Source organism: Styela clava, chromosome 6 (assembly GCF_964204865.1).
Source record: "Styela clava chromosome 6, kaStyClav1.hap1.2, whole genome shotgun sequence".
Lineage (NCBI taxonomy): Eukaryota > Metazoa > Chordata > Ascidiacea > Stolidobranchia > Styelidae > Styela > Styela clava.
The window spans coordinates 20,938,202-20,953,746 of NC_135255.1; the positions used below are offsets into that span (position 1 = coordinate 20,938,202).

General features: G+C 35.5%; 1 protein-coding gene and 1 pseudogene across 2 annotated transcripts in view; one reads left to right on the plus strand and one right to left on the minus strand.

The window, feature by feature from the left end:
* The window catches only part of LOC120330659 (uncharacterized), a 313,252-nt gene that overhangs the window by 243,379 nt on the left and 54,328 nt on the right, over positions 1-15,545 (plus strand). The gene's annotated exons all lie outside the window — the stretch shown is intronic.
* The window catches only part of LOC144424596 (interleukin enhancer-binding factor 2 homolog), a 195,932-nt pseudogene that overhangs the window by 111,749 nt on the left and 68,638 nt on the right, over positions 1-15,545 (minus strand). The gene's annotated exons all lie outside the window — the stretch shown is intronic.

The following is a 15,545-nucleotide window of genomic DNA, read 5'->3' on the forward strand; positions in this document are numbered from 1 at the left end:
ATATGCTGATATTCGTAGAATATTAGTCAACCATTCGTTCGTGGTTTGTATTTCCATAATATGGATGAGTTGTAAGTTGACACTGCATTCCCCCCATACACAAAAAGCAAAGCGATACGCTAGGGATTATCCCAATTTGTCATCCGTCCAAGAGAAGAGAATTTAATAAGCATTGATCATATGCAGGACACACTATCTATGTGCGCTATCCGCAGTGATATCCCATACTTGGCAGTATGATTTGGGCAAACAATACCATGTCATTTCTAGTTAGTTTTACATAGTTTGATATTAGTTATATACAGGTCCATATAGTCTTAACATTTTTTAAATTGCATAGGAAATTTACCGATAACATATATAATAGTTTGTTTCCACTACAGATGTAATAAATGAAGTGAGAACTTAATCTAACACTGAATAAAATGAATCAAACCTGGTTAATAAGATATATTGAGAACTAACTTTATGACAAAATTAAAATTTTAAAGGGATTTTATGGACACCCTGCTTAATTAGTTTGACAAAACGTGATATAAAAACGATTGAAATGATTGGAAAATTTCTGCTGAAACTGAGATTGTCCCAGGATGGAAATTAATATATCAACAATCCAATTCAGGACTTATCGCAATTATTATGTGCAATTCCTATCTGAAATTACTATTTACTACCATAGCATAGTTCGTGGAAAAATGAAGAATTCGATGTTCATCTTGACTATGTTCTATATAATTCTGTAAATAATGAAAAAGGTCGCAATACGGGGCTTTGTTCAGAACTTGATCAAATAAAAATTTTACTGCCTATGTGACCAATATTTTAAAACCCCAATTGTGAGGTGGAATGTATTTTGCATTTCTTCGTTTTCGGTATTAATTTTCCAAATCAAGAAATTCATTTTGACGAGAAGGAGAGGCTATTCAAATGACGATCGTGGTCGCATATCGTTATAAATTCCAACTGTTATAAAACTTGGAAAATGATATTAGACTGTTATGTTTTAGGATCTTTTGTACAAAGTCCCCGCCACTAATGCAAAAATGTGAGATTTCAGAAAAACACTCTGCAACATTTTGAAATAACAACTTACTAATTATCCAGTAAGTAAGGGCTAGGAATGGTTTGAAAATTTGAATTTCCAGTGCAATCTGCATCCCTAACTCTAACTGGATAATTACTAATTTTATTATTTTTAGCATTGGTGGGAGTGTTTTGGGCGGGGTTTTGTACAAAAGATCCACGTTTTATACTTTCATTTTTTTATGTTTGCTGGCGGAAGATATGTCGGATTCATTTGTCTGAATGAAGTGTATATTCTGTGGTTACAAATGGCATTTTAATAACCTAGTCCAAATAGTCCACAAAAGGCCATTGTTTTAAGGGAAAATTTGGAAGGATTTACGAGAAAAAATGGGTTAGGTTCATCACATCAATAGATGTAAAATATTTACTAGATAAAATATTGTAATATACAACACCAATCTACAATCCAACTTGTAAACCCATATCTTCTTATATCTGGTCTTCTGAATGAGAATATTAAATATTCAATAAACAGTACATTAATAAGCCCGTATTTGTCTTTCTCTGTATTAGGTTGAAGCGAAATATATATAGAATATGAAATATTCAGTAAACAGTACAATAATAAGCCTGTATTTGTCTTTCTCTGTATTAGGTTGAAGCGAAATATATATAGAATATAAAATATTCAATAAACAGTACATCAATAAGCCTGTATTTGTCTTTCACTGTATTAGGTTGAAGCGAAATGTGGAATGCTTCATGAGAAAAGAGTTGCACTACACTACGTCGTAAACTTCCATACATGCTTGTCTAGGGCTATGCTCTGAAAATAAAAAACTCAAACACCTAATGTCTCAGTATTTATGCTAAAAGTTTGACATTATTATGATAATCCCTGTTTTGGGAACACTGGCTATGGTGCCACCTCCATTAGGATTTACATATTTATCCCCGGGTACGATAAGACAGCTTAATCATATAGAAAACCACGGTGTCTCTCATCTGGTTACCTGTCCATTTCGGGTATGGGATTACTTAGCCAGTCAGATGCATCGACTTCATGGTGGAGAAAGCCGTGATCGTCCAGCGGTTACTTGAACCACAACCATCTCGAACATAATCAACCCTGGTGCCAAGGCGAGAGTATTCCTAACCCTTAGCACAATGCGCCACACGGCTGAGCCGAGTACTTGTGGTACTGCATGTACTACACCAGGCAGAAAAACATTTTATAGCAAGTTCAATAACATCGCATACAAATTATTGTATATTTATGCAGAAGAATACTCATAATGTACATAGTTATTCACATAGTTTTAAATAATTTAATATTATCCACAGTTATCAGAAGTTATCTTTGGTTTGATTTCTCGATGTCAATAGTGGAAGGGTATAAAATTAGGAATTCACTACATCAATAGACTTTAGATAAGATTCAGATTTAAATATATTTATTTTCATCAAGCAAGCATCAATGTAAAACATTGAACACACAAAAAACGCCAAAAACAGAAAACACTGAATCTAGCAATTGATGATGGATCGTGAAAGACTCGGCAGTCAGCGACACCTTATTGCTAAGTTTAGGCAGCAAATATAGCTAATGAACAAATTTTCGAAAAAACTCTTAAAATACACCTAATTTGGTTTGATTCAATTTAGTATTTATGGTCGATTAATTTAGTAATTGATTTATGCATAAGTAGAGGAAAGTTGATATATTATCATTAGTGGTTGAAAGGCAGTTTTCTGCCATATTATTTTAGGTGCATGTGGATAATGTAAAATATTTATCAACAGATCTATCTTAAGTTATATTTCTTTAAAGCGCATTGATCATTGTAAACCATTGGTTAAACTTACTCAACTTCATTGTTAGAATTTTGCTGATACAATTATTTTTACTTCACGGTCTACAAACATGCTAAAGCCATCTAATTTTAGAAACACGTCAACCGGAAAGCAATGCGAAAACAATCAGTTGCTTTGCCCCAAACATGCATGAATGAGGTAACTTAAGAACACTGATCATCAATATCCCACACTCGGCAGAAGTCAAACATATTTTGAATAGACATTCCTTTGTATGGGTGTATTTTGGGTTTGATCCACGCAAATCGCAGTCTATAAAATTCATAACACAAAATTTTTTACCAAATAACTATAGTTTGGATAAGGTAGATAAGATGCCTAAGTTTGTGACACTTGAAAATATCCTACTCATTTTATGAATCGTCGTATGAAAGTTGATATATTATTTTTCATGAGCGAAATGCGATGTTCTGCCATATTATTTTCGTATATGCTGATATTTGTAGAATATTAGTCAACTATTCTTTCGTGGTTTATACTTCTGTGAAACGGATGGACCGTAAGCTACCACGGCATTCCCCATGTCTCACTCAACAAGCGAAGAAAGGCGCAAACGGTATGATACTTTGTCCCACTCTGTCAACCACCCATGAAGAGAAAGAACTTAAAAATCAAAGATCATACGTGAGACACGCTATCTATGTGCGCTCCAGCGATATCGCATACTTGGCAGTATGATTTTTTTTTAATAAATTGAGTTTTTATAGGTTTAAATTGAGAAATACGATGTTGACGCGTAATCTTAGTAATTGTAATTTTGGCAAACAATACCATGACCTTTCTGGTTAGTTTTACCGAGTTTGATTTTAGTTATATAAAGGTCCATAAAGTACTAAATTTTCTTAAATTGCTTCGGAAATTCATCGATATCATATATATTTTGTTGCCACTACAGATGTATTAAATGAAGTGAGAACTTAAGAAACACTGATTAAAATAAAATAAAAACTGCTCAATTAGATATATTGAGAACTAACTTAATGACAAAATTAAAATTTCAACGGGATTTATGGACACTCTTAATTAGTTTGACAAAACATGGTATGAAAACGATTAAAATGATCGGAAATTTCTTTCTAAAACTGAGATTGTTCAGGGATAGACATCAATATATCAACAGTTCAATTCAAGGGTTCTCAAACTTATTTTGTTCAATTCCTGTCAAAATTACCGCTATAGAATAGCATGTACAAAAACGGATAATCTTGGCTATGTTTCTTCTAATTCTGTAAACAAGGAAAAAGGCCACAAGACCAATTGGTGAAGTGGAATCTTTTTTATATGTCTTTGTTATCGGTATTTTCCAACTCGAGAAATACATTTCGACGGGAGGGAGGGCCTTTTAAATGACGATCGTGGCCGCATATCCTTGTGAATTTCAAACTGTTATGAAACTTGGAAAATGATATTAGACTGGAATGTATTAGGCAAAAATGTGAGATTTCAGAAAAACACCCATGCCACATTTTGCAATAACAACTTACTAATTATCCAGTTCGGGTTAGGAACAATTTGAAAATTTGAATTCCCATCGCAATCTGCATCCCTCACTGGATAAATATTAATTGTCTTATTTTTTGCATTGGGGGGAGTGTTTTGGGCGGAATTTTTGAAGCAATTTTCTGAAGCGTATGTTCTGTGGTTACAGATGGCTTTTATGAAGCTAGTAGGGATGCGACGAATCCAAAAATGCTCGGCTCGGCCGTGTCCGAGTCCAATACTTTTACATAGCTCCGAAATAAATACCTAAAGTGATGCTGTTGTTCGCGTATATTGGCCGTAAATTAAAAATTTTGTAAGATAAGACTATGTAGTTCAATATTTTGCCTATAAACACTATTGCTTTCGGGACAATTATTCGCTGGGCGGCAGGTTTAAATCAATTTGAACAGGTCTTCCTATTCCCCGCCCTAACAAAACGCTCTGATCGACCGCTGCGTCGACTGTTGCAAGAGGACGCGCTCTTGTCGTGTTGCTGTTACTTTCTTATTATTATTATTTTCGAATATGACTCATCGAATACATTCGAAAATAATTTCAAATAAAAAAGCTAGCGTATGAAAAAATATGCATACAATAAACAATGGAATAAATGCTGTCTACAGCCTGGCTATTTACAAGATATTTTATGCCCGCAGATTGCCGCGGTAATTTGGAATCCGACGCAACCTTAGGTTAAATTAAACAGAATTTAATTAATACGGTACGGCATTTAAAATGCTGGTTTAGTTCATGGATTTGAATATTATGTCGCAACAGAAAATCATCTTTGTAAAAAGTCGATACTTATAACTATAATTATCATAAATTATTTTTCCGCAAGTACGAAAATACGAATCAAAAACTAAATATAATCGGGCAGTTTACCACACATTTTAAGCCAACAGATTGACGTGATATTTTAGGGTGATAATGCCTTTATTTTTCGTAAGTACTGGTTTAATTTTCCGAGACTGATATTAATGAATAAATAGTCTGATAAAGCGTGATGCAAAATGATTAAAATAATCGCAAAATTCTTGCTCAAACTTTTTGTCTGAGATAAGGCTATTCGGGAATACTCAAACATATTATGTCTAATTTTTGTCCGCAATTACGAGCATATATCATAGTTTGTTCAAAAATGAAGAATCAGATGTTTATCATGGCTAAGTTGCGTATAATTTTCTAAATACCGAAAATGCCGCAATGCTGGACTTTGTTTAGAACTTGATTAGTTGGAATAGAATAAGTAGTTTGATGAATCCTGATGCAAAACAATTAAAATAAACGCGAAATTCTTGCTTAAACTGAGCTTCTTCACGAATCGCAATTTGACCAATTATTGTCCGATATTCCGGACTGGGAATGGTTGGCCGGTTAATCAATTAACCGTTTTTGGATGGTGAATGGTTACGATTTATTTTAACCGTTAACTGACATCTCGGGTACCAATCATCTTTATAATGTACAACTCTTTCAAAAATGATTGAGTCATCGCGAATTTATATCCTGTGGCGTTTAATTTGAAAGAATATCACTAACTGTATTGGTAAGTACCCAATAAATGTGAAAATTAATTTTGAAGTACCAAGATTGCTGATTATGAAAATTTGAAAATACTTAATTATGAATCAGTTTTCGGTCGAAATATATTGTTCACGATTTGATTTTCAAAATCGTATATTTCATGTCAACCAACACGTGCGTAGTTGATGTTGTATTTCCTTAAGTAGAAGTTGCACATCCAATACTGAAAATTTGTCACATAAGTCACATTTAATAACGGAATCGGGTTTTACTAAAATACTTCCATATGTCCTAACCACGCTGCATATCTCCTGCAGAAGGGCGATTGTGAAACTATCTCGATTTGTGAATAATTTTGAGCAATACCGGGATAGGATCACGTGAAATTTCTTTGTAACCATTGTGACCTAACACGCTAAAGTTATAAACTATTACGTGAAAAGTCACGCTGCGGTTAACCGGTTAATTTTACCCGGTTAACGGTTAAAGTGTTTTCCCTGAAATTCCCAGCCCTACCGATATTACAATTGTATTACAGTTTGTATAAAATTGAAGTATTAAATGTTCATGCATGTATTAGTTAGGCTTTCTTTATGTTTGCTGTCGGAAAATATGTCATATCCATTTGTCCTAATTTTTCATCGAGCATATATACTCCATGGTTACAGATAGCCTTTTAAAAGTCAGGGGATTGATAACAACCGAATTTTCTTCAAGTAAGGCCATTGGCCTACACAAAATTTTAATCTGGAAGAGGCGTACTCAATCGAAAATGTTTTGTTACATTGATGTCAGATTGGTTTAATTAGGGCAAGTGAGTTCGAAAATAAACCGGTGTGCGCGATAATCCAAACAAGCTTTTGTGACCTGTTTTCCTTTGATTCACGACAAAGACAGAAGATATTATAACCCCCGCAAACCTTTCGCATTACTTGGGTCACAAGATGGCCAATCCGTTATCAGATCATGCCCGGCTGCATATTTACAATGTTTTATTGAAGAATGTTTACAACCGGCCGTACTTTTGCGCTACATTAACATTTTGTGCTCATCGTAATAATTAGCATTTGGCGTGTAGTGGACGATGCAGCGAGTTATTATATTAAAGATTTAAATAATTTCTAACAAGGGAAAGCGGTTCCAAGTAATATTTCATTGGCAACGCATAATATTTGTATTATAATCAGCAAAGCGGACTTTGTAATGATTGATATTTGTAATTGTGTTAAATATTTGGAAATTTTGCGAACTGGCATTCGAAAAAGTTTGTAAACTTGAATCTTTTGGAAATCTCCCTCTATTTAATGCAAAAATGTGCAATTCGAGAAAAACACCGCCACCTTTTAAAATAAAAAAATCAGTGATTGTCCACTTAGGGTTCGGTTAAAAATAATTTGAGATTTTCAATTTCCCACGTAATCAGGAATCGTTGCTAAACCCTAACCAAATGATTTTTCTTTCATTTTGAGCGATGGCCGTTGTGTTTTTTCTGTTTCGCCACATTTTCACAAATCAAACGAGTGCTTCAGTTATTATACTTTGGTAATCCTTAAATTCGGATAAATTAAGTCCTGCTTTATTATTTGCTGTCAATTTAAAACAGCTAATTCTTAGACGGAAACATTCCATGACGTGCGAGTGCCTATCACGTTACCCTCTACACAATACTGTCCTTATAACATTACCTTTGTCGCTCTATTCTCTACGTTTTGTGTGATCATGCCATGTAGGTTAATGTACCGCGTTTATATGATTTCTCCGGTATCGAGTCAAGCTTGGTATTTGTTCAAAAATGGTAGCACTTTGAACTGTTGGGGGACGTCACAAGGTCGGGCTGGAATATTACTGTTAATTTTGGGAGTACCTGTACCTCATTCCAGCACCTGTATCAACCAATACGGACATAATTTGTGAAAAAGTCCTAAAACCATTTCTTGCGCAAATTTGTATTTCCCAATGTCAGATATCAATTATAATAATTTATTAATCTTTTCAAATTTGCAAATGCGGTAGTTAATTGCCCTCAAACTACGTATATTCTTTGAACCTCATTTATTTGAGTAGATAAACCACACCCTGATTATATAAACATCACATTTTGCGCTTTAGAAGGCATCTAATACTGATTGTGAAGACGATCGACAATAATTTATTGTGTAATTCACACTATACATTGATTATGTATATTGGCACACAATTTTAACCGTTGTCATATAAACAGACAGTTAATCCCTGGCTTGATTTATTGTATTATTGAGGGCAATCGCAGGTTGACAATGATACTGCAACCATAGTCGTACTTTTCTGGTATACAAGAAAAGGTTTCACACCTTATTATTTATTTAAAATGGTCAATTGGTAATTGTCAACCAATTGTGAACAGCCGTGGCAATGGCAAACTCATTTCAGGCTTGATTTGATAAATTGTAATCGATAGTGCAGTGTTTCTTAGCCTGGGTTCGATCGAACGACAAAAGTCGTCTGGAACATTTGTATATCATTAAGTTTTTTTTATTATCCAAGCTAATATTTATGTGAAAATATCCTTATTCAAAAGCAAATATTCAAACTTCAACTCATAGAATATCTTAAGTATGGTGACAGCACATTTGAACCTACGTACATTTGAACCCGTACATCTGAACCCGTAATTTGAACCCAGGACAATTGCACCTGTATACTATTGCACCTATGGACATTTGAACCCATACATTTCCACCCATGGATTTTAGCACCCACATATAGATTGAACCCGAGGACATTTGAACCTGTGTACGTTTGCACCCGCGTACATTTGCACCCGCGGACATGGGTTAGGGTTAGTATGGGTTCAAATATCTGTAAAACAACAAAAATTTCCATAGGTGCAATAGTATGCCGGTGCAATCGTCGTGGGTTCAAATGTACGCGGGTTCAAATGTACGCGAGTTCAAATATAATATACGTTGGTTCAAATATACGCGGGTTCAAATGTCCGTGGGTTCAAATGTACGCGGGTTCAAATATACGTGGGTTCAAATGTCTGTGGGTGGAAATATACATGGGTTCAAATGTCCGCGGGTGCAAATGTTCGTGGGTTCAAATGTACATGGGTTCAAATGTCCGCGGGTGCAAATGTACATGGGTTCAAATGTACGCGGGTGCAAACGTACACGGGTTCAAATGTCCGCGGGTTCAATCTATATGCGGGTGCTAAAATCCATGGGTGGAAATGTATGGGTTTAAATGTCCGTAGGTGCAAATGTCCATAGGTGCAATAGTATACAGGTGCAATTGTTCTGGGTTCAAATTACGGGTTCAGATGTACGGGTTCAAATGTACGCGGGTTCAAAGATAATGGAACCCTTAAGTATATATGTATAGTTTTGCACTGATATACGTTTGTGTGGTCCTGAAAATGATTGATCTCAGTGCACTTAATCGAAATTGTCGCTCGTTTGGGCGTGTATGATAGTGTTTTAGATGCTTTCTGCTTGAGTTATGACCTACATTAGGGATTCAGGCTGATTATTTGAAATGTGTGAGCGAAACAACGGAAGCCATCACAGTTCTCGTGGTTATGTTTAAGCATTCGAATCTCCCAAGGCCCCCCATTTCTTGTCCTCTCATCTTTCCACTAGCGTTGAATGCATCATCAGTCAGCGATTGACTATCGCGTGACGTATGATGTCCCGGAGTTGGGTAAAATTATCAAAGACTCGGGCCGAAACCGAGTTTCGAATTACGAGAGATTCGGCCAGGAGTCCGACTCTTGTCGCATTCCTCACCTCAGGAAACTATATTATTCTACTGTGATTCTAATGCAAATTAGGGCAATCCATGACAAGGAAACAATGCTTCTTTCTATAAAGTATTAGCCTCAATTAAATAGAACTTTTATACATTAGTTTTCTGCTGGCAAGGTTTTGTTGAAATGCTCTTCATTGAGTTTATTTTTTCTTTATTTCTTCTCACATTCGGCTTTAATTTCATAAATAAACAGAAAATAGCTAAGAAATTGATATGCGAACTGAGGTATTTCACCAAAATCTATATGGTTCACATTTTTGCTGAAATAGCCATTTTCTATCAAAGACTCTACTATCACCCTTGAGTGATGCATACCATATAGGCACCGCACATTTACCTTTTATACTTTGCCCATTTATATTATATGGTCTCACCACTCAAATGTGCTGTAATTACGCCTAAATTTTGATTACATCGTTAAGTATATGTGTATTCGGTGTTGTGTTGTCTCTATTTATATATATTGTCTTGTCTTATAAACTCCCCTGTATAAACAGTTTTGTATACTCCTCCCTTACCACTTTCACCCCACCAACCAACCCATTACCCCACCTTGCATAACTGTCCATATAAGTTACCATTACCATATTATAAATATTTAATCTAATGTTTTTGTTTTATATTTGTCAAAAGGGGTGCATGCCGCACATTTGTGTTTTGGGCCAGTAGGTCTTGTGCCTGCATCCCATCTTAAATAATAATAATTGTCAATTTATTTTATTTATCACTATTATGAGACGAATAAACATACATACATACATCCTAAAAGCTAGCAGATTTACTACAATCAGATAATCCGTAAATAAAGCCACCGGACAAAATTGAATTCGTATATAAGTGCTTGGTGACATTAGCTAACGATTGGTTTAATTAGGGCAAGTGAGCTCGACAATAAATCGTCGTGTGCGACAATTCAAACTAGCTTTTGTGATCTGTTATCTTTTGATTCCTGGCGAGATAATAGAACCCCCGCAGACTTTATAATATACAAATTTTTTTTATTTCGGATTGATTTACTTAATGTATTATTTTCTGCAATTATCAGAAGATGAATGAGCCCGCAATTAGTTTGATTTCCAGATGTCAATAGTGAATCGATATAAAATTCATGAAAAAAAAATTCACTAGATATCTATAGTTTGGATAAGGTAGATTAGATGCCTAATTTAGTTCGATTAACTTTGTGATATTTGATTATCCCATTCATTTTATGAATAGCCGGAAGAAAGTTGACATATTATTTTTCATGAGGGAAAGGCGATGTTCTGTCATATTATTTTCGTCTATGCTGATATTCGTAGAATATTAGTCAACTATTCTTTCGTGGTTTATATTTCGGTGAAGCGTATAATTCCCACATTGTCTCACTTAACAAGCGAAGCAATGCCCAAACGATAAGTTATTTTGTCTCCCTTTGGATCAAGTGCTTAGCGAAAGTGGAAGTTTTTTTATGCCACACGGTGGACTGTGGTATGATTTTCGGAAATTGGCGAAATTCTATACGTGTCCATATATTTGAGCACAGCTCTCTTGTTTTTCTGAGCCTGATACTCATTAATACGTAGTCCGACAAATCTTGATGCAAAACGATTGAAATGATCGCGAAATTCTTGCTCACACTTCTTGTCTAATCAAAAGGCAATTCGGGAATACTCAAACATATTATGTCTAATTTTTGTCCGCGATTACCAGCATATCATAGTTTGTTCAAAAATGAAGAATCATATGTTTATCCTGGCTAAGTTTCGTATATTTCTGTGAATACCGACAATGCTACAATGCCGGACTTTGTTTAGAATTTGATTAGTTGAAGTAGAATAAGTAGCCTGTTGAATCCTGATGCAAAACGATTAAAAAATCGCACAACTTTGATTAACCTGAGGTTGTCCAAGAAATGCGATGTGACCAATTATTGTCCGATATTACAACTATATTATAGTTTGTTCAAAATTGAAGAATTAGATGTTCATGCATGTATTAGGCCTTGCTGTCGGAAAATATGACATATCCATGTGTCCTAATTTTTCATCGAGCATATACTCCATGGTTACAGATGGAATTTTAAAAGTCAGCGAATTTATAACAACCGAATTATCTTCAAGTAAGGCCATTGGCCTACACAAAACTTCAATCTGGAAGGGGCGTACTCAATCGAAAAATATTTTGTGACATTGGTGACGGATTGATTTAATTAGGGCAAGTGAGTTCTAAAATAAACCGTTGTGCGCAATAATCCAAACAAGCTTTCGTGACCTGTTTTCCTTTGATTCACGACAAAGACAGAAGATAATATAACCCCCGCAAACCTATCGCATTACTTGGTTCAAAAGATAGCCAATCCGTTATCGGATCATGCCCGGCCGCATATTTACAATGTTTTATAGAAGAATGTTTACAATCGGCCATTATTTTGCGCTACATTAACTTTTTGTGCCTTTTAATGCTTATCGTAATAATTAACATTTGGCGTGTATTGGACGCCGATGTAGCGCGTTAAATGTGCAATTTGAGAATAACACTCCCGCCATTTTTAAAAATAATTTGAGAATTTAAATTTCACACGTGATCAGGAATCGTTACTAAACCTTAACCAAACGATTTTTCTCTCATCTTGAGTGATGGCCGTTGTGTTTTTCCCTCTCGCCATATTTTCACGAATCGAAGAGGTGCTTTATCAGTTATACTTTGTTAATTAATCGTTGAATTCAATTAGATCAAGTGGTGCTTTATTATTTGTTATTTTAATTTAAAACAGCTAATTCTTTGACGGAAACATTCCATGACGCGCGAGTGCGTATCACGTTACCCGTCGACACAATACTGTCCTTATCATAACATTTCCTTTGTCGCTCCATTCTCGACGTTTTGTGTGATCATACTATGTACGTTCATGCACAGCGTTTATATAGTTTCTCCGGTATCGCACCAAGCTTGATATTCGTTCACAGGTGATAGCGCTTTGGAAGACCTCGCAAGGTCGTGCTGGAATATTATTGTTTACTTTTGATAGTAGACTTATTTCAGCACATGTAACAACTGACATAATTTTCGAAAAAGTCGTAGTCAGTTTGTGCGCAAACTTGTCCTGTACAATTCCAAGTATGAATATTGTAACTTATCAATCTGTTCAACTTTGCTAAGGTCGCCGGTAGTTGAACGACGTTTATTACTTGAACCTCGTTTATTTTAAGAGATAAAATGCTCCAGCTACAAAATTCTTTAGAAAGAAATGTATTCTAACATTGATTGTGAAGAAGAACTGTGAAAATTTATTGTGCAATTCACACCATACGTTGATTATGTATATTAACATTGACACACAATGCATTGGCATTTAAACAGAAGGAGGGTTAATCCCGGGCTTGATTTCTTGTATCATTGAGGGCAATCGGAGCAGTTGACACTTATCCTGCAACCATAGTCGTACTGCTCTCCTATAATAGAAAAGGTTACACACGTTTAAACTGTTGTTTATATCGGTCTTACTCTCACATGTCCGCACAATGGATTAAAAGTGTGAAAATGCATATATGCAGAAGTTAAAAAAAAAATCAGTTGTTGCTCTTTTCTACTTTTGTAGTTAATGTACTTAATGTTGTACTTAATTTGGCAGATCAGTTGTAACTTTTTTCAACGACTATGTTCACTTTGAAAATGTGGCTACTGGTGACCGTACATTTGATCCCATGTACATTTGAACCCATGCGTATATCCACGGGTTCAATCTATATGCGGGTGCTAAAACCCATGGGTTAGGGTTAGTATGAGTTTAACTATCCGTGAAACAAAAAAAATTCCATAGGTGCAATGGCATACAGGTGCAATTGTCATGGGTTCAAATGTACGTGGGTTCAAATGTAATGGAACCGTGGCTACTGCTACGGGCGTCAGCAAATAAACGTTGGACTCGTGTGTGTGTAAAGTCGGAATTGCACTCATTCTCTCATAATTACGCGTAACAATCAATACGGTTAATCGTTAAGCTACCTATCAAAATTCACGGCAATTAGAAGATGGAACATGAGTATGGAAGCATACCGATTATCCATAGTCCATATTCGCTTTCTTTGGGTCTTTTCCAAAGTAAAACTTGGAATGCCCTGTGTAAAAATGTATTACATTTTATCTATTGCTATATTTAAAACACTAGGCAATATCTGCTTGTTCAGGGTAGTTCCCAATATTTATGCTATAAGTTTCGAATGTCAATTGACATTTGTTTGATAATCCCTGTTTTCAAAACACTGGCTATGGTGCTACCTCCATTGAAAGAAGTACATGTGTTACATGTAGCATTACACAGGGCGAAAAAACATTTTGTAGCTACTAGCTAGTTCAATAGCATTGTACGCGAATTATTGTATATTTATGGCGCGGCGGTGTGGCTCATCCTGCTAAGCGTTAGGAATAACTCTGATTACTCTGCGTGGGTTCGCGGGGATAGTCATATGCAAGAGGATTGCTGGACTCCTCACTGCCGTAGGGTGGTTCACGTAACCGCTGGTCGGTTATAGTTTCCTCCACCACCAAGTCCATGCTTCCGAAAAAAAAAAAACTAACTAATCCTATACCGGACATGGAATGGTAGCTGGACGAGGGGTCGTGGTTCGCCATATGGTTGAGCCATCTTATCGACTTTCCTCTCTTTTGGATAAATATGTGAATCCTATCCTGTGTAGAAGGATACCATGCGTCACTCCTACCCTAAGGCTTTGACTAATTTAATATTATCTACAGTTGGTAATCAGTAGGGAATAAGCCCGTCTTTAGTTTAATTTTCAGATGTCAACAGTGAAAGTTATTAAAATTGCAAATTCACTACATCCATATACTTTAGGTAAAACACAGAATTTGGTTTGATTTAGTTTTGTAGCCTTTGAATGTCCGAATTGACTTATGCATCAGGGGAGGGGAAGTTGATATATTTTCAATAGTGATTGAAAGGAATGTTCTATCCTACTATTTCATATTCTTGATGATTATGTAAAATTTTTGTCAACAATACTATCTCGAGTTATATTTAATTAAAACTCATTGATCATTGTCAACTATTTGCTGTGAACTGCTGTGATGGTCCGCAAAGTTATTTTTGCCCAACTTCATTGTTAGTATTCTACTGATACAGTCATTTTTACGTCACAGTCTAAACGTGTTTAAGTCACCAAGCTCTTTTTAATATTGATACTCATATCCTTAGTAGTTATGCACTTAATTTGAGTTCAGCTATTACCCCACCAAAATTTTGTAGGTAGAGTTTCTACTGTAGTTGCAAGCACAAAAATTTGTTTCTTTTTGGTATTGATTGTACGGCATTGTTAGGAGTCTATTCAGAAATGTTGATTTAAAACGCATAGATTTCCGAAGGAAACAGCTATTCACATTCATTGTCACACCGACATTAAACGAATTCAGTAAGAAACACGCTCTTATAACATTGTATTATTAGCAACAAGATTTTGCTAGCTAGTTTTGCTAATACGACAGTGGCACTCAGATACTGGTATAAGTTTTGCAACGCAAATAGATTGGAATTGCTCACACGTACCAGATTACCTAAACTAAAAACTTGTTTCACGGGCACACCATTCATAATTTGCACTTCGCTGCGGGCCCCACAATTTTTTGCGGGCCGCAGTATGCAGACTCCCTGGTAGATATCACTGGGTCCTTACCTCAGAATAGTCATATTTCACTTTTCAATGAGTTTGCTTATCCTCAAGAAAAATATAAAAATATGTGGACAAACATTTTATGATTATTCATTAGCCCACTATGTTTATGACGGGATATATACCAGTACTCCTTTCTGCCTTCCTGTTTTTAAAACACTTACCGGTAATATAATG